Genomic DNA, 20519 nt, shown 5'->3' with positions numbered 1-20519 from the left:
AGAGCTCATGACTGGATCAACCCTTACGTGAGCTCTCCTTGCCACACTGAGATGATCATTACTGAAAAAGAACAGATTGTTCCTAAACCAGAAGAGGAGGCTGCACAGAAGAAAAAGATATCCCATAAGAAACTGAAGAAACAAAAAGTTATGGCTTGGGAATACATGCTGCAAAAAATAAATGCAAATAAAAGTAAAAAAAGAAAGTAGCTTTCCCCCAGTACCTTTTAAAAAGTAGCTATGGGGAATGCCTGAGTGGTCCAGTGGTCAAGACTCTGCACTTCGACTGCCAGAGCCAGGTTCAGTCCCTGGCTGAGGAATTAAGATCCCACAAAAATTTAAAAAAAGAAAAAACAAAACAAAACAAAACAAAAAAAACGACTGACTATGATGACTAGGTAACTAATTGGAGTGTCTGGTGTTAAATCAAATACTTTAGGGTCTCTAGGACAGACACAAAAGGAGGGTTTGATGCATAGTTTGCTATTTTGAACAAAAAAAAAAAAAGTGAAGCCTCTTTACTTATGAAATTGTTCAATTTGTGTGTGAGGAAAAGCCATGTCTATAACCAATCAGAGCCTTTGGCCAAGTAAAAGATTACAGAGAATTATTGTCAGATGCTGGGTTTCTCCTTCCAGAAGAAAAACAACCCTATACCTTGAAAATTTCAAGAGCAGTCTTCCAAACTCCCTATAAAATATTAAACTAATATACTTGCAATTTTAGTACAAATCAGGAAATGCAAAAATTACAGTACTCGTAGTTACATTAACTGAGTTCACAGGGCACACATGTAGGTCTTTTTATTCCAAAGCAGCCCAGTTTGATGAGTTAATATTTCTTTGGGGACTGAATACTTGTATTTTCTATCTTCTCTGAATTAAGATTAGAAAATGAAAATAAGTGTTTGCATATTTCATTTAAAGTACAATTTCTTAGCATTACCAAGATGTTTGGCTGACTCCTGATTTTATATCAAATTTAAGGGAAGGTATTAAATGGGAAATCATTTTGAGGCAAAAATCAAAGACCATGTCATGTACTAGAGTTTTTATACTTTTTATATTTTACTGCAGTAATTTTACTTTGTTACTATTTTCTATAACATGTTTCCATTATTTAAAGAGAAAAAATAATACATTTCTAAGGGCAAATCTTCAATTTTCATCTTTTTTTTCTTTTTTTTTTTTTTGCCACTTCACTCCACTTGGGGTATCCCCTGACCAAAGCAGAGTCCTAACCACTGGACCATTAGGGACTTCACAATTTTTTGCTTTTTTATGCCAAAACACTGAAAAGAGAGAATCATGCAATTCTACATTTGATTTACTTAACGTTTCTCATTAAAATTTTTCTCATGCTGTGTTTATTTAATAGTCCAAATATTTTGATTGGTTTAAATATTCTGAAAAATATGCATATTGATTTGGGAACTGATAAAATATTTCTTAAAGTCATGATGGCATATCTACTTGCCAATGTATTATAACAATGGGCATAACTAAAATACTCCTAAATCTTACATTTTTCAACTGAGGGGGAAAAAATATTCTTTTTAAGAAACATGGCAAATCAACCAGTGTGATCTTACCATGTGGGAATGGTCTGAGGAACTCAGCCATAACTGTCCACCCAAGGGGAGGAAGAGGGTATTACTTCTCTACCGATTCTTGGCCTGTGTTTTGTTAATCCCTTGCAGTTCCAGATTTGTACATGAGTCAAACTTTAGCTGAACAGTTTCCTACAGGTGCTACAGCAAAAATTTCCTGATGTAGAAAGCAACAAATTGCAGTGGTTGTAAGGTGCTGTCACGGTATGCTTGTGTGTGCCTGGTTGTTATAATAATACTCAGGCTAGAAGTACGTTAAGAGAATGTGAGGTGGGCTGCTAGATGATGAACACCCTTTCATGATGAATTCTGGAAAAATAACATGGCATGACCATCAATAGATGTGGTTACTTTCAAATAGAAGGTAATATAGAAATACCCAAGATTTATCAAGGTGACTATAAATAAGAATCCAATCCAAGTGTTAGTCGCTCAGCCATATCTGATTCTTTGCGACCCCATTGATTGTACCCCACCAGACCCCTCTGTCCATGGGATTCTCCAGGCAAGAGTACTGGAGTGGGTAGCCATTCCCTTCTCCAGGGGATCTTCCTGATCAAAAAGTTAAACTCAGGTCTCCTGCACTGAAGGCAGATTTTTTTTTTTTTTAACCATCTGAGCCACCAAGGAAGTCATAAGTAAGAATGCCTAAGCCCAAATGACTATATTGTGTTTAAGTAAAGAAAGATAGGCTAAAGAACATATCCCATGTTTTCAAGTCTGCATGGGACCTATTAAGAGGAAGGCAAAAAGTACTATAGAAGCTCTGCATGTCTTCAGTAGAGTTATTGTCTATATTGTCTCCTGTGAACTGGTCAAGTATCTAGTCTTCTTAGCAGCATGGTATCTGGTGAAGAAGGGCATCAAGCAATCATTGCTTAGAGACATGGTATTAGAGACATTAACTAGAAATATCACCTAACTTTATCTACTCTGCTTGCATGTTCACTAAACAGCATCAGGTTCTACCCAGACTTCCTCATAAATTCCTGGTCTATAGGGGTAAGACAGACATTTTCATCATGAATAACTACATTCTCTTCATTGTCATATCTATCATTATACATTTCAAAACTGAGCTGTGGTTTACAGAGTAGTCCTTTGTGAATTTGAATGGTGTGAGATAGTAAAGGCTGAGCATATCAAGCAAGAATATGACAAGGAAATCAAGATGATATGACAAGGAGAGAGTTGAGTACATTAAGTTCTAGTAAGAAAAGGCAGTTGAGAGAAAGTTTCCAGTGGAAATAAATGGCTTGGAAGGAGTAAAAGGTGCGAAGAGTGTGCTGATTCTTCTTCCTGGCTCTGCGGGCAAAGTGAAGGAAGTTTGGGAGACAATAACTAACTGTTCTCAATTAATAGAAGATAAAGTATTTGAGAAAAGGTTCAAGACTAGAGCTTGGCCCATTTTGACAGTAGAAGGGGCTCTACAAAATACCGTAGACCAGATTATCCTGAATTTTCACTTGGTGTGTGGTGTGATGGTACCTTCCGTCTCAGCAAAGTCTTATCTCCAAAGTGATGGTTTGATTTGATCCACTATCAGCAGTCCTTGGAGATGGGAGATAAAGGTGACTGCAAAGCATTCGGTAAACATAAATTAATATAAAGGTCAACACTAGCAACTTTCCAGCAAATGTCTCTGAAATAAGTGGTGTATTTTGTATAAAATTCCACAGAGTAGTTTCTTGATACATTAAAATGTGTTTCTCTTATGAGTGATGCTTTCATAGTTGGCTTGATTCACTTGATATCGATGATCTACACTATAATAAAATTTAAGCAGAGAAACTTAATACAGTCTGAACCAGGAACCACAGCTTCATTGGGACTTAATGTATCATGTTGCAGCATAACATTCTAATATACATAATTTCCTAAATCATGCACTGACTTCAGGGAGTACTTAAATATTCAGCACAATTCTCTCTTAAGTCTCCAGAATACAGTTAAAATCTGATGTCCTGCATGGAGAAGACAGAAAACCTTCCCTCCACACCAGATCCACCAGCACAGACACAAGATCAGACAGCTGTTACATGAAAAAGCACTCTGGTAGAGGTATTTCTAGAACACTTCAATGGGACACAAAGGGAAGAAGAATCAGCATTTCCTGAATGTCTACGTGTCAACCCTTTTACTAGTATTTTAACATATTTTGCCCTCAGAACAAATCTACAAGTATACTTATTCATTTTTCCCTTTTCCCTTTTAAGGAAACTAAGGTCAGAAATACTGCTGAGGTTAACACAGCTGTGATGGAACTGAGACTGGAGTACAATTCTGTCTTCTTTCTATTCATACACACAACCAGGGATCTATGTCCAAATCCATGAATGCAGATGTCTTTTGGTGGAGCAACCATCGTGGGTATTTCAACATTATTTCTTCATCAGACAGTCCTTTCACTGCTGTCCAAGTTGGCATGCATTTAAGAAAGTGAAATCTCTACTGCTTCCTTAGAAGAAGGGGATATCAGACCAGTCTTTGTTTTCTTAGTGACAACAGGTATGGTTTCAGGAACCAAGTTCTAAAGTGTTTACCAGCTGTAAATTCCTGAATGACAGAGGCCATGACCTTGACTTCCAATTTCCAATTTATACCTGGTTTAAAGGAATCTTGCCACACGTCAAACCATGGCAACAGTAGGTTATATCTGAGTTGCTGAATTCTTGCTTCCTCTAAACACTGAAGACTCAAGCCCTAAATTATTTCAATTATTTATGAAATGAACAAATGTTCACATTAATACAGTTCTTTATTTACCTGATATAAGTAAACAAAGAAAACGTTTGGCAAATGCTCGCTTTTACAGTGAATTGGGTTTGGCCTGCTGACTGAGTGGTGAAGGATTTGGATATGAATATTTTCAGCTGGCAGCAAGAAGGAGAAAGAGTTCTCCATTTGCTTCTTGACATGGTGAATTTAAGGAATGTTTTGTGCTGTTATCCTGACATACTTACAAAATTGTAACCTACAGCTTTCACTGGAAGACAATATTAGGGGGAAAGATACATACGTTTTCACTCTTGAAAAGTAGGAGGAAAAGGGAACTCTTATTTTGAGGCTATTATATAAAATACTGACTTCATATAGTTTCACAGGCAAACAGATTAGAATAACTTTAATTTCATCATAAAATTATACATATATGAGAAAACTAAGGTAACTACTTCAAATGAAGAATGGAGGGGTCACTTTATAAAGCGGTTACTTTATAAAACTACCACATATGGTTCATACCTCTTGATATTCACATCTTTGTGTAATCCCTTCCCATTGAGTGTTGGCTAGACTGAGTGACTCACTTTTAATGAACAGAATAAGGTGGAACTAATGGCATATGTCCTAAGAGGCAGTGCTTCCCTCCTTCCCTGCCTCTTTTTCTCTCTCTGTCTTTCTCTCTCATATCATTAACTTTATAGGAACCCAGCTGCAGTATTAATACCGTGAGCAACTCTATAGTGAAGCCCAGGTGCAAGGACCTGAGGCCTCTTGCCAACAGCCATGTGAGTGAGCTGGGAAGTGCATCCTCCAGCCCCATGCCAGCCACTGGATGACTGCAGCTCCAACTGACACTTTGCAGCCTCATGAGAGGCTGAATCAGAACCACCGCGCTAAGCTTCTCCCAGATTCCTGATCCTGAGAAACTATGTACGATAATAAATGTTCATTGCTTTAAGCCACTACGTGTTGGGGTAACTTGTTATGCAACAATAGGTAACTCCTACAAGGGGGCAGGAATAATAACACACAGTCTAGCCTGGAAAAGACAAGCCAGTAACTCATCTCAGCAGAAGGACTAAACAGGAATATATCACGTTTCAGTAGGTCGGTTAAGAGAAGCGAATATATGCCACAGGCCTCGACCATCACCGTGTCAGGGGTAGAGGTTTGGAAGCCAGCAAAACTGGCACACTCTGGAAAAGCTGGCACCAAAGAGTTTTAACCCCAAAGGTTAGTAGAGGATGTAGATGAGTGACCTAAAGGAGGAAGTTATAGAGAAGCTAGAATTACTTCATAGGTTAGGAGACTGTAAGACATTTGATGTGAAAGTTGTCCTGGCTATCAGAGTTTAGTCATTTAAATAGATACAGTTGCTACGAAGCATATAAAAGGTGTGTGTGCTAAGTCGCTTCAGTCATGTCTGACTCTTTGTGACCCTATGGACTGTAGTCCCATCAGGCTCCTCTGTCCATGGTATTCTCCAGTCAGGAATACTGGAGTGCATTGCTGTGCCCTCCTCCAGGGGGATCTTCCTGAGTCAGGAATCAAGCCTGATCTCCTGCATCACAGGTGGATTCTTTACCATCTGGGCCACCAGGGACCCCTGCATATAAAAGGGTGTGGCACTAAATCTGAAATGCATGTTCTCCTTTCTCCTCCTCGTTCTCTCTGCCTCTGTCATAGCTAAGGCTCTCAGCACCTCATGCCTCGCACTTAATTGCTACCAGCTTGTGGCTTGTTCTTGAGCCTTGTCTTCTCAGCTAGACTGGAGGCTGCTTAAGGAAAGGATCATGTCTCAGTCAGTAATCCTCCTCTAGCCACAAGTTCTTCTCATTTGAAATATGAGCATATGTGGACTTATTTCTGTATACCTTCTCTGAAACCACAAGAATTTTGGATCATTATGCATGAATGATTTCAAGTTGCCACCGTTTTATCTCTAGTAAAATTCAACGCCCTTGGGTTATACGTTTCTACCCCTCTTCTGCTTCTCTATACTACTGGTTACATCCTCTCCAATTTCTGCATAAGTGTATTATCATTTTCTTTATACTGTGGGCATTGTGATGTAGTGTAAGAAATGGCACTAGGTCTTAGGAGGCCATACTGCTATAGATAAGGATACGCGTGGACCCTGCCTTCCTGTTTTTTGCTACCCAAGTAGTCTGTACAGTATTGGGTAAAACATTAATTAATCAATAATACACAGAAACTGCAGCAGCTTCTGGGGATATGTGAAGGCATTACTCGTGATATGCCATGATATTCCCCAATGGAGGATACATTTTTCAATCTGACACTATGCCATAAGTGATATTTCCCACCAAAGAAACCTTTGTAAGATCTTGCAACACAGAATGCTTTGCAGGACAGCAAGATGCACTCACATAACATGATGCAAAGAACACAAATGTTGGAGAGACAGAATAGTGCTGTATCTTAAAAGTAGGCAGGCTGCAACTGTCAGAGCATAATGAAGGGAGGAGGTAAGTCCTTAGAAAATAAGTTCTTAAAACTTGGTATTTAAAACTTTGTATTTGAGCAAGTAGTAGATATCAGGGCTTCCCTTGTGGCTCAGCTGGTAAAGAATCTGCCTGCAAAGCAGGAGACCTGGGTTGGGAAGAACCCCTGGAGAAGGGAAAGGCTACTCACTCCAGTATTCTGGCCTGGAGAATTCCATGGACTGTATAGTCCATGGGGTCACAAACAGCTGGACACTACTGAGCGACTTTCACTTTCACCTTCCAGTAGATATAAAGTGTATTTTAAAGACACTTTAACATATATATTAAATGATTCACTACAATTTTATAAAATGACTAACCCCTTCTAATCTGTTAGGTGTCCATTTAAAGTTGTTTCTTCCAAAAATCCTTCATATGTAGTCCAGTTGTCCCTGGCCCTATAATTAGCATAATTTAGAGCAATCTAATATTTATTTGTCTGTTTCTATACAGTATATTGTGGGCTTTCAGTGAGAACAGAGGCCTGTCTTTCTTGATGGATTTTGTGCCTCCAGCCCTTAGCACACTGTCTCACACATGGAAACTGCTCTTAAAACATGAGCGTAGTGAAAAAAATAAGTAAATAAGTGGGGGTAAAAGAGGGTTAAAAAAAAAAAGACCAGTTATTATAATCATGCTTTCTTCAAAACAGAATATCAAGAAAACCATCAGAAAGACATGAAATCAACATCTAAGGCTATTCAAGTATGTCTGATGATAAACCTGCCAGGAGCACAAGCACTTGTTAATTATTTTTCATTTCTTCCTTCCTCCTTAATAGTAAACAATGCCAGGTTTTGCCTCTCCTGTTTGTCCCCTGGAGCCTTCTTGGGGGTCTCTTCCTAGGTTTGGCCCTGGCAGAGACCTGATCTTCCCAGTCCATGCTCTCTTTCCTATCTCTTGCTTTCAAAGATCGGATATTGAACAGCCCAATTTGTTCATTCTTCACAGGCTGAGATATTGGAACTTAATTTTCCCAGCAATAGCAACCATCAAAGTTATCCCAGAAAAGAAGCAGCATTGCAAAGCATGGTTCAGGAAGATTCTTCTGTTGATATCAGTTAGAATTGATTCTTCTTTGAAGAGTCTGACATCAAATAGCCACAATTTGTAAGGGGAGGAGGTCCAAGTAATGTTAAAGGATGAGAAAGCAATGAAACGTTTGCACTTAGTTCCAAATGGGTGCACTGTTTTGAGTTCAGGGAAGGAGGAAGTGATGTGCAATGGCAGGGTCTGAGGCCCTGAGTGATGAAGGGGAGTGTGAGTGAGCTTCAAGAGATAGAAAGAATTTAGATAGGTAATAATGCATATAACTTGTTTACAGGAAAACATAAAGAATAGCTTGGTTGTATTAATAGCAATGATTCTCAACTTCTTTTGAATTCAGTTGAGAAGCTCAATAAAATGAGAATTCATGTGATCTATCAATGCCCTCCATTCAAAGACCACCAGGAACACACTTACAGTTGAAGGAGTTTGCGTTTATTAATTTATTGCAAAGAGGGAGACCGCACACCATGGAGAACCAAGGGATGACTCAGTAAAAGGTTTTTAAAAAGGACTTAGGTTTGTGCTAGTGATTTGGGGGAAGGTCCAAAGAAGCAGGGCTTTGCTCTGTATTAGATGCTGTCGAGAAGCAAGGGTAATTCTTGTGTATCTCAAAAATTTTTACCTAGAAGATGAAAAGAACCTAGCAATGTTAGAACTGTAATCAGTAAAGAAGCAACAGTTGGACTTCCCTGGTGGTCCAGTGGTTAAGAGTCCACCTGCCATTGCAGGGGACACGTGTTCAATCCCTAATTCTGGAAGATTCCATATGCCTCAGAGCAACTAAGCCCGTGCACCACAACTACTGAGCCTGTGCTCTAGAGCCAGCAAACCGCAATTACTGAAGCCCACATGCCGAGAGCCTATACTCTGCAACAAGAGAAGCCACCTCAATGAGAAGCCCTTGCACCGCAACTAGAGAAAGCCTGCGCACAGCAATGAAGACTCAGTGCAGCCAAAAATAAATGAATAAGTAAAAAGAAGCTGTTTAATGTCTTTGAACATAATTCTTCCAGCAATAGCAGGCTTTAAAGGCATATGGGCAAAGAAGCAACATTGCAAAGCAAGGTTCAGGAAGATTCTTCTGCTGGTAGTGAATAGGATGGTTAGATGGGGCACAGTGGATGGGGGTTCAGACTGGCGAAGAGCAGGGAGACTAGAATAGGACAGACCATGAGCTGGAAAACTCTTGCAAAGGTCTGATCCTCACAAGATTATAATTGTATTAAAATATGGTTAGTGGAAATGAAAAAGAAGTATTGGATGTGAGACATTAAATAAGAATTTGAAATCCACTCACTGTGGGCCTAGAGGGAACAGACTTACCTTGATATTTTTAGCTCCCAGACCTGTGCTTAGGGGCACAGAACATATCAAGGACCTATGTAAAGACTGAATCAGTTAACTCATTAATAAAATTACGTGACTGACAGGATGTAGTAGAGGAGGAAGAAGGAAAAATCCACTCCAGACTGATTAGGGGACACTTTGAAAGAGAAAGTTATTTCAGAAAAAGAAGCATTCAGTTTCATCAAGTTGAGTCTGTGTAATGACAGAACATCTGAGAGAAGTGGTAGTGATTTAGTCACTCAGAAGTGTCTGACTCTTTTGAGCTAACTCTGGGAGATGGTGAGGCTTCCCTGGGGCTTAGATGGTAAAGAATCTGCCTGCAATGCAGGATACCAGGGTTCAATCCCTGGGTTGTGAAGATATCCTGGAGTAGGGAATGGCAACCTACTCCAGTAGTCTTGCCTGGAGAATTCCATGGACAGAAGACGCTGGTGGACTACAGTCCATGGGATCGCAAAGAATCGGACACGATTGAGCGACTAACACTTTCACACACTTCACCAACTTTCTGTAAGGTGGTGAAGGATAGGGAAGCTTGGTGTGCTGTGATCCATGGGGTCTCAAAGAGTCAGACACAACCTAGCTACTGAACAACAACAACAACAACCCTAGAAGATAAGTTGCCATTAGAGGAAAAAATATGTATTAACCATTTCAGGAATATAGTGTTGATCTTATAGCATGGATCTGGAATCATTAGTTAGGGTTTATAGTTCATCTCTGTTCCAATCAAACTGTGAATTTTTATGTATTAATAAGTTAAATTTATTGAACTGTAAAAAGGAGATAATAGAAGAAGAGCCATATTCTTAAAAGGTATCTATAAAGAAAACTATAATACAGATCTCATGGGAATCAATGAGTGTTGACATGCAGTAAGTATGGTAAAGCTTTAGACTGTTGTTTAGGATACATTCGTTTTATCAAGCATGACCTCTTAAGTAAGAATGATCATCAGTGACTATGCTTTTCATATCATAGGACAAAGACTGAGAATTTAAACTTACTTAGTTGATGCCACAGAGAAAGCAATGGCACGCCACTCCAGTACTCTTGCCTGGAAAAGCCCATGGTTGGAGGAGCCTGGTGGGCTGCAGTCCATGGGGTCGCTAAGAGTCAGACACGACTGAGCGACTTCCCTTTCACTTTTCACTTTCACGCATTGGAGAAGGAAATGGCAACCCACTCCAGTGTTCTTGCCTGGAGAATCCCAGGGACGGGGGAGCCTGGTGGGCTGCCGTCTCTGGGTTCGCACAGAGTCGGACACAACTGAAGCGACTTAGCAGCAGCAGCAGCAGTTTTATCAAGCATAACCTCTTAAGTGAGAATGATCATCATCAGCGACTATGCTTTTCATATCATAGGACAAAGACTGAGAATTTAAACTTACCTAGTTGATGCCAAAATAGTGGCACTTTTCAGAGCATTCTCCAGAAACTAAGTAAGTAGAAATGAAACAGGAAGGAAGGGGGCAGGGCACAATCTTTGAAAGAATGACATAGCAAACGACATAAACTGATGAGATCCAAATAGGTCCAAGATGGTGGATGAGTTGACTTCCACTAGACCTTTAGCCTCAGTAATATGATCATTGTAACACAGCAGTGTTCAATGAACAGAGATGAACTAGAAATCCTAACTAATGACTCCAGATCCATGCTATAATAAGATCAACGCTATATTCCTGAAATGGTTAAAAGAAGACCAGGAGCTGACTGTGGCTCAGATCATGAGCTCCTTATTGCCAAATTCAGACTTAAATTGAAGAAAGTAGGGAAAACCACTAGACCATTCAGGTATGACGTAAATCAAATCCCTTATGATTATACAGTGGAAGTGAGAAATAGATTTAAGGGCCTAGATCTGATAGATAGAGTGCCTGATGAACTATGGAATGAGGTTCGTGACATTATACAGGAGACAGGGATCAAGACCACCCCCATGGAAAAGAAATGCAAAAAGCAAAATGGCTGTCTGGGGAGGCCTTACAAATAGCTGTGAAAAGAACAGTAGCAAAAAACAAAGGAGAAAAGGAAAGATATAAGCATCTGAATGCAGAGTTTCAAAGAATAGCAAGAAGAGATAAGAAAGCCTTCCTCAGCGATCAATACAAAGAAATAGAGGAAAACAACAGAATGGGAAAGACTAGAGATCTCTTCAGGAAAATTAGAGATACCAAGGGAACATTTCATGCAAAGATGGGCTCGATAAAGGACGGAAATGGTATGGACCTAACAGAAGCAGAAGATATTAAGAAGAAGTGGCAAGAATACACAGAAGAACTGTACAAAAAACATCTTCATGACCAAGATAATCACGATGGTGTGATCACTCACCTAGAGCCAGATATCCTGGAATGTCAAGTCAAGTGGGCCTTAGAAAGCATCACTATGAACAAAGCTAGTGGAGGTGATGGAATTCCAGTTGAGCTATTTCAAATCCTGAAAGATGATGCTGTGAAAGTGCTGCACTCAATATGCCAGCAAATTTGGAAAACTCAACAGTGGCCACAGGACTGGAAAAGGTCAGTTTTCATTCCAATCCCAAAGAAAGGCAATGCCAAAGAATGCTCAAACTACCACACAATTGCACTCATCTCACATGCTAGTAAAATAATGCTCAAAATTCTCTAAGCCAGGCTTCAGCAATATGTGAACCATGAATTTCCTGATGTTCAAGCTGGTTTTAGAAAAGGAAGAGGAACCAGAGACCAAATTGCCAACATCCCCTGGATCATCAAAAAAGCAAGAGAGTTCCAGAAAAACATCTATTTCTGCTTTATTGACTATGCCAAAGCCTTTGACTGTGTGCATCACAATAAACTGTGGAAAATTCTGAAAGAGATGGGAATACCAGACCACTTGATCTGCCTCTTGAGAAATTTGTATGCAGGTCAGGAAGCAACAGTTAGAACTGGACGTGGAACAACAGACTGGTTCCAAATAGGAAAAGGAGTATGTCAAGGCTGTATATTGTCACCCTGCTTATTTAACTTATATGCAGAGTACATCATGAGAAATGCTGGGCTTGAAGACACACAAGCTGGAATCAAGATTGCCAGGAGAAATATCAATAACCTCAGATATGCAGATGATACCACCCTTATGGCAGAAAGTGAAGAGGCACTAAAAAGCCTCTTGATGAAGGTGAAAGTGGAGAGTGAAAAAGTTGGCTTAAAGCTCAACATTCAGAAAACGAAGATCATGGCATCTGGTCCCATCACTTCATGGGAAATAGATGGGGAAACAGTGGAAATAGTGTCAGACTTTTTTTGGGGGGGGCTCCAAACTCACTGAAGATGGTGACTGCAGCCATGAAATTAAAAGACGCTTACTACTTGGAAGGAAAATTATGACCAACCTAGATAGCATATTCAAAAGCAGAGACATTACTTTGCCAACAAAGGTCTGTCTAGTCAAGGCTATGGTTTTTCCAGTGGTCATGTATGGATGTGAGAGTTGGACTGTGAAGAAAGCTGAGCACTGAAGAATTGCTGCTTTTGGCCTGTGGTGTTGGAGAAGACTCTTGAGAGTCCCTTGGACTGCAAGGAGATCCAACCAGTCCATTCTGAAGGAGATCAGCCCTGGGATTTCTTTGGAAGGAATGATGCTGAAGCTGAAACTCCAGTACTTTGGCCACCTCATGTGAAGAGTTGACTCATTGGAAAAGACTCTGATGCTGGGAGGGATTGGGGGCAGGAGGAGATGGGGACGACAGAGGATGAGACGGCTGGATGGCATCACTGACTCAATGGACTTGAGTCTGAGTGAACTCCGGGAGTTGGTGATGGACAGGGAGGCCTGGCGTGCTGCGATTCATGGGGTCGCAAAGAGTCGGACACGACTGAGCGACTGAACTGAACTGAACTGAATACATCAGTAAGCTAAATGACACACCAACAGGTGCCATGACAGTTCCAAGGCTGACCATAAAGGTTCAAAAGTGGCTGGTAGCCCAATTCCTAGAAATCCCCACCACTTCCTAAAATAACTAGACTACCCTACCCACTGGTTGCATGCATGCATGCTAAGTGGCTTCAATCATTTCTGACTCTTAGTGATCCTATGGACCATAACCTGCCAGGCTCCTGAATCCACAGGATTCTCCAGGCAAGAATACTGGAGTGGGTAGCTATGCCCTTCTCCAGGGGATCTTCCTGATCCAGGGATCAAACCTGCATCTCTTATTTCTTCTGCATTGGCAGGTGGATTCTTTACCGTTAGTGCCAGCTATCCACCCCTATAAAAACTGACAATTGCATACCCTGGGCTGCTCTTGCCTTCTCAGGTAGCTCAACTCTGTCTGTGGAGAGTATTTCTCTCCAAATAAATCTACTTCTTACCTACCACTTTGTCTCTCTCTGAATTATTTCTGTGTTGAATCATCAAGATCCTGAGTTTCATTAAGTCCTGAGACCAGGTATGCTAGGTCTCAGTTAAAGTGTGTTCAACCCAGTCCAGGTTTTGGCTGAGTTCAAATCCTGACCCAGCCCCAATCTGAGCTGCACAGTTTCAGAGATAGGAGGGGAAACCTTTTTGAGTTGATCAGATCATACTATGTCCAACTATTACCTAAAACTGGGTTCAACTCTAGATGGTGGGCATCTAGCCAAAAAACACAACCAAGCCAAAGACTGGGATAAAGCAGAATTTATTACTTGCAGTAAGTAAGAAGAACACAGGGGTCTTTTCCAAAATAGTGTCTTCCTGAACAGCAATGTTAAGGGTATACACATATTCATGAAGGGGCTTGGGTTGTAGACAGAGTCCAGGCTTTAGCTGACTGAAATCATGAGGGTCAGAAAAGGTCAACATCATCATCCCTTAGGTTTGGTTGTTCTGGTGGTTGAGCCCTGTAGGCTAATCTTTCCACTGAAACAGAACTGGGAGTCTTTACAATCGATATATTACCTTTACTACTGTTCCTTCTCTTGCCTGACAAACAGCTTTTTGTTCCTTTAAGATCATTAATTACTGACACCTATTCAAGGGCAAGCATTGAACAGGGCCAGATTCAGATCACAAAAAGGCTTTGACCAAAAATTGCTTTTCTATTGTCAAGAAAGCCATGCCTGGTTCTCTTTCTTCTGGGACCCCTTACCCTATCAGCTTATACAACTACTAGCAGAATTGTTAAATAAAAGTAAATATATTTGTGATAGCTCTTGCCTAGCCCTTTCTGAATTTTGCAAACATATATTTCCAAACAGTTTGCTTAAAACATATATATTTTCATTAAAAAAAAAATCTAAGCAAAAGGTGGCAATGTTCTATACAAATGTTCACCAATCCCTTAACTATTACCTGTATAATTTGTAAAATAAAGTGTCTCAACTGCATATAAGAATCAGAAAAACAAGATACCAGGCTTTATTAAGAAAATTTGAAATTTAAAAGAAGTCATCTTATAAATGATTAAAATGCAAGACAACACAACAGTGTGTCAGGGTACTTGTATGTCAATAAAGATTCCTATGCTGCACTAGATGTTGGAGTACAGAAACCTGAAGCATTGTTTCTACATTTGATTCATATGGGGTCTTCTCCTTGCTTATCATATTGTCTATCTGAACACTCTAAACTTGATTAAAATTTCTTTTTTCAGGACTTCCCTGGTGGTACAGAGGATAAGAATGTGCCTGCCAATGCAGAGGATGTGGGTTTGATCCCTGGTCTGGGGAAGATCCCACATGCCTTGGGGCAACTAAGTTGTTGCCCCACAAATACTAAGCCTATGCTCGAGAGCCTGCAAGTGGAAACTACCGAGTCCACGTGCTGCAGCTACTGAAGCCCAGTGCTCCAGAAGAGATGCCCCTGCAATGAGAAGCCTGCGCACTGCAGGAAGAGGAGCCCCTGCTCGCTGCAGTGAGAAGGCCCACACAGCGACAAAGACTCAGCACAGCCAAAAATAAATAAGGAAATAAATGTGTGCCCTAAGTTGTGTTTGACTCTCTTGTGACCCAATGGACCATAGCCTGCCAGGCTCCTCTGCCCATGGGATTTCCCAGGCAAGAATACTGGAGTGTGTTGCCATTCCCTACTCCAGGGGATCTTATCAACCCAGGGATCGAACCCACATCTCCTGAATTGACAGGTGGATTCTTTACCGCTGAGTCACTTGGGAAGTCTAAATAAATAAATAAACAAATAAATAAATGTTATTTAAAATTTTTTCTTAAAATTTTTTCTTTAGACAAATCTATGTTCTCCAGCCTCCTTCTCAGGATGGCCCTCTAGCTACAGGAAAAGAGCACTGGCCTGCATTTTAAGATATCCAAGTTTTAATTAAAGCTCTATCTTAACAAAAAAATGGAAGAAAGTATTAATTGAGCATCTACCATGCTGTAAGCAAGACATACGTAATCTTGCTTAAATCTTGCTTAAAAACCAATAAAGTGAATATCATTAATCCCACTTTATATATAAAGAGAGGTTCAGAGGAGTTAAATAACCTATCTAAGGTCATTGACTAGAAACTAGAATGTAAACATTTAAACTAAATTTACAGGCCCCAATTATTTCAATTTTTTGTTTTTCCACTAGGGGAGTTTACCAGTTTTTTCCATTATATCAACTCCTATGACTATATCCTATTTATATTTCTTGATTATTACTTAATACTAAAATTAGGGAAAAGGTACTACAAGTTAAGAACTTTTTCTGAGATATCAGGGGAAATTTCTGTAGAGATAATTTGAATAGTACCCAGCATGAGTTAGATGTGAAGTATAGAGATCTGGAAGTATGTTTTTAGTGAGTGCATTTTAATAACACTAGAATAAATTAATTAGCTATGTTGTGACAATGTTTAATTTTATACTTAAAATATGATCAGTATCTATACCTTCTTTTCATGCATTAATCTGCATTAGTTTTCCTAGGAACTGTGTTTTCCAGTGCTGTTTAAAAATCTGAGATTCTCTAGCATGTTTTTCCAGTCCAAGTCTTTGACAGTCTCCATCAAAACGCAATTGATGTTGAGGGCTGACTTTTTTCCCCCTAATTTTTTGTTGAAATAGTCTATTTCTCTGGAATATTTTAAGGCTGTTCTTACCATTTCCTGCTGGGTGGGACTTTTTTTTTTTTTTACCATGTTGTTTGCTTAAACTATGAAGCCATTTCAAGTAGACGTGTTTTATCATCCTTTTTTCCCTTTAGGGGAACCTCCCTGTAATTTAAGGTTGTTAATAACCTCACCAAAGTGACATTTCTAATATTTACTTATTTATTTTCTCACTGGAAACACAGAGTGAAGGATAGTGTTTTTTTTTCTTTTTTTTCCAGCCGTGGTTCTAAACCTACTGAAAAACATAGTGAATTGTTGATAACATATCCTTAAAATAAAACTGTGTGTCATAAAAGGGAGTTATTTTAAACATAATAGAAATAAGCCTAATAATTTTAAAAATACATGAGAGAAATAGCTAATATTAAATAAAGTTCATAATGTCTTAAAATATAATGTTTCATTCATTAAGGGTTGAAACACATTTCCTGAAGTGGCTTTTGGAGAGCAATAGGCATTGGGTTTAAATCACTTAAATGAGTATTTATGGCATGTGTGTTATTATCTTCCCCACTATTATTGTTATCAAGGCACTTTATTCACAACAAGAATGTGGCATGTGTACCCATTTATGCTTGTCATATAAGTAAAGCAAGTAACATGCTTGTTGGGAACTTAATAATAAAACAGAACAAAAATGGTAGGAACTATTTTATTAAGCCAACAAATACATTGGATTATTGAAGGTGGAGAAAAGAATGATATGCTTTCTCTTTCATAGATAAAAAACTGGAGTACTGTTTTATAAAATTTTTCCAATTTTTTCTTTGTTAGGAGGGGGAGTTTACCCTTTTGAAACTCCCAGGCAATAGCATTTTGACTTATTTTTAATAAGTTACCATTAGCTGCACAGCAAAGGAAGCCGATATGAAAACACAAGTGACCAAATGGGAGAAAAGTTTGCAAATGGTATATCTGTTCAGGGGTTAATACCCAAAATACATAATAAGGGGTTAATATGAAAAATACATAAAAAGACTCATACAAAACTCAATTCAATTCAAAAATTAAGCAGAAAATCTGAATAGACATTTTTCCATGTCTACATGGAAAAAAAACACACAATATTGTAAAGTAATTGGCCTCCAATTAAAATAAATAAATTAATTTTAAAATAAATTAATTAAATATGGCATCTATTGTTTTAGCAGATGATACATAAGAATTTTTAATCATTTATCATGTATAAATAAAAGTCAATGAACTTAAAAAAAATCTGAATAGATATTTTTCCAAAGAAGACATAGAGATGGCCAATAGGTACATGAAAAGGTGTTCAATATCACTAATCATCAGGTAAATGCAAATTAAAACTACAACCATGTATCACCTCTTGCCTGTTAGAATGGCTATTATCAAAAAGACAAGAAATAACAAGTATTAGCAAGGATGTGGAGAAAAGGGAACACTTGTGCATTGTTGGTAGGAATGTAAGTTGGTATAGCCAATATGGAAAAAACTATGGCAGTTCCTTAAAAAATTAAAAATAGAACTATGGTATGATTCAGAATTCTACTTCTGGTTATTTATCCAAAGAAAACAAAAATTAATCCCCAAATAAAGATGTATGCACACCCATATTCATCAAAGCATTATTTATAATATCCAAGATATGGAAATAACCTAAATGCTTATTGATGGATGGATGGATAAAGAAACTGTGGTATATAAATACAGTGCAATATTATTCAGCCATGAAAAGAATGAAATCTTGCTATTTGCCACAACAAAGATGGACCTAAGGCCATTATGCTAAGTGAAATAAGTCAGAGAAAGACATATGCTGTATAATCTCTGTTATGTGTGCATGTTCAGTTGCTTCAGTCATATCTGACTCTCCTCTGTCCATGGGATTCTCCAGGCAGGAATACTTGAGTGGCTTGCCATGCCCTCCTCCAGGGGATCTTCCTGAGCCAGGGATCAAACCCACGTCTCCCGAGTCTCCTTTACTGATGAGCTACCAGGAAAGCCCCAATCTCTGTTAATGTGTGGAATCAGAAGGGAAAGAAGGAAAGAAAGAAGGAATGAATGAAGGAAGGAAGAGAGAGCAAGAAAGAGAGAAAGGGACAGGAACGAAGGAAGGAAACAGGAATCAGTCAACCCAAGCTCATAGATGTAGAGAATGCATTGGTGGCTATCAGAGGTGCGGGGTAGGGGGAAGGCGGCAGTGGGGAGGTGGGAGGAATGGGTGAACTGTTTTTATTTAAATAAATTGAATGGTTCTTTGAAAAAAATTCCTTGGAAATCTTCTTCAGTAAATGTTCAATACCTCTTGCTGCTGCTGCTGCTGCTGCTAAGTCGCTTCAGTCGTGTCCGACTCTGTGTGACCCCACAGACGGCAGCCCACCAGGCTCCGCCGTCCCTGGGATTCTCCAGGCAAGAACACTGGAGTGGATTGCCATATCCCTCTTAGAATGGCTAAATATGTATTCTAAAAGAACATACTAAGACAGTTAATACTTTGAAAGAAGAAAACAAATCAGGTGAAAAACCATTTTATTTTCTTTTACAGAAGCCCCAAATGTTTCTTTCATCTATTTTAAAAATAAAGGACAGAAAATATTGCCGTACGACCAATAAATATAATAACCATGAAGGAGAGTCAGAGATTAGAGGAAATGAAAGGTGAACAAGGAGAAAAAGAATATGAGAAAAGATAAAGATATTCACAGAGATAAGAACAAAGAGACAAAATTAGAAAGGCTTTCACAGAAGTTAAGTGGAAAAGCAACGAGACAGACACTCAACAGTGAAACATGAGTCATTCCAAGAGAAAGTGTTTTCATGGAGAAAGAGCTAAATCAATAGCACTTAATGAGACATATTTCATAAACATATTAGTATCAAGCAGGATGGGTATATGGGGAATGAAAACCTCTTGGTATTTACTTCTGGGCCAACTGAAGGGAAATTGAGGACTAAATCAGAGATACGCCAATATTATTTCAATTGATGAAAATTAAATTCTCCAATGGGTATTCCCTACACTATTGTAAAATGATAGGAAATAACTACATACTGATACCCCCTCTAGAAAAAGAAAAGGAAACTTGTAGGACAAAACAAAAAGTGATTTTTAAAATGTATTTTGTTTTCCATGGGTATAATAAATCACATACACTTTTATGGAAATGATTTATTTATAAGCCTTTTAGATAAAGTATAACAATTGTTAACATCAATCACTTTCCATATTATTAAGTTAAAATAGAATATTTCGATATTAATGACTTAACTGTTCATTTTAAGTGTTATAGCTAACAGTGTAATTGTTACATGTCAAAATCCTTATCAATGAAATATGTAGTAGATGTATATGGGGCTTCCCTGGTAGCTCAGCTGGTAAAGAATCCGCCTGCAATGCAGGAGACCCCAGTTTGATTCCTGGGTCAGGAAGATCCCCTGGAGAAGGGCATAGCAACCCACTCCAGTATTCTTGCCTCAAGAATTCCATGGACAAAGAAGCCGGGCAGATGACAGTCCATGGGGTCACAAAGAGTTGGACATGACTGAGTGACTAAGCACAACACAGCACAGATATATATGAGTGAAAGAAATAGTTTAATATAATTTGTTAAAAGAAGAGTGTGAGAGTTTATAGATAAAACATGTCAAGTATTAACGATAGCAACCTGGGAGGTAGGTACATAAAAGTTCATTGTATTCTGCTGCTGCTGCTTCTCCCAAGTCGCTTCAGTCGTGTCTGACTCTGTGCGACCCCATAGACGGCAGCCAGTCCCTGGGATTCTTCAGGCAAGAACACTGGAGTAGGGTGCCACTGCCTTCTCCGAAGTACTAGTCTAATGCCCTGTATTTCACCTGAGAAAAAGGACTCAGCCAGGTGGATTGTGTGGTGTGTTTTAAATTTTCTATAACAAAAAAGTGAAAATATTTTTTCTTTAATTGAGTCAATTATCTATAAGACATTCACTTGCTCAGAAGAAGTAGCTCAAATTAATGCACAATCTCAGTTTCAGAACATCGTGAAAGACTTTTAAGCAATTTCTGTTACAGAGATTTCTTTGGTTCCTATTTTTTTTTTGCAGTGACTTCTATTACTTTATTTTCATCATCATCTGAATTTTATTTCAGAACATCTGAACTGCGCTTTTATAAATTTCCACTTCAGAAACGCAGGAAGTCTTAAGAAATGGATGAGAACCAGGTACTTAGTGTACAGTTTTCCATTGTGTCCCAAATTCTAAAAGCAGCAGTGG

At 38.9% G+C, this 20519-nt stretch overlaps 1 long non-coding RNA gene across 2 annotated transcripts in view; it reads right to left on the bottom strand.

Moving 5' to 3' along the window:
* LOC133260623 (uncharacterized) overlaps positions 1–20519 on the bottom strand; it is a 191032-nt gene that overhangs the window by 6738 nt on the left and 163775 nt on the right. For both annotated transcript variants that reach the window (XR_009740898.1, XR_009740897.1), the window contains exon 3: positions 3098–3184. This is a non-coding gene — a long non-coding RNA (uncharacterized LOC133260623). The remainder of the gene's footprint in view (positions 1–3097; positions 3185–20519) is intronic.

Source organism: Bos javanicus, chromosome 14 (assembly GCF_032452875.1).
Source record: "Bos javanicus breed banteng chromosome 14, ARS-OSU_banteng_1.0, whole genome shotgun sequence".
NCBI classification, from domain to species: Eukaryota; Metazoa; Chordata; class Mammalia; order Artiodactyla; family Bovidae; genus Bos; species Bos javanicus.
The sequence above is the reverse complement of the archived record's forward strand: the minus strand, read 5'-3'. Positions and strand labels throughout refer to the sequence as shown.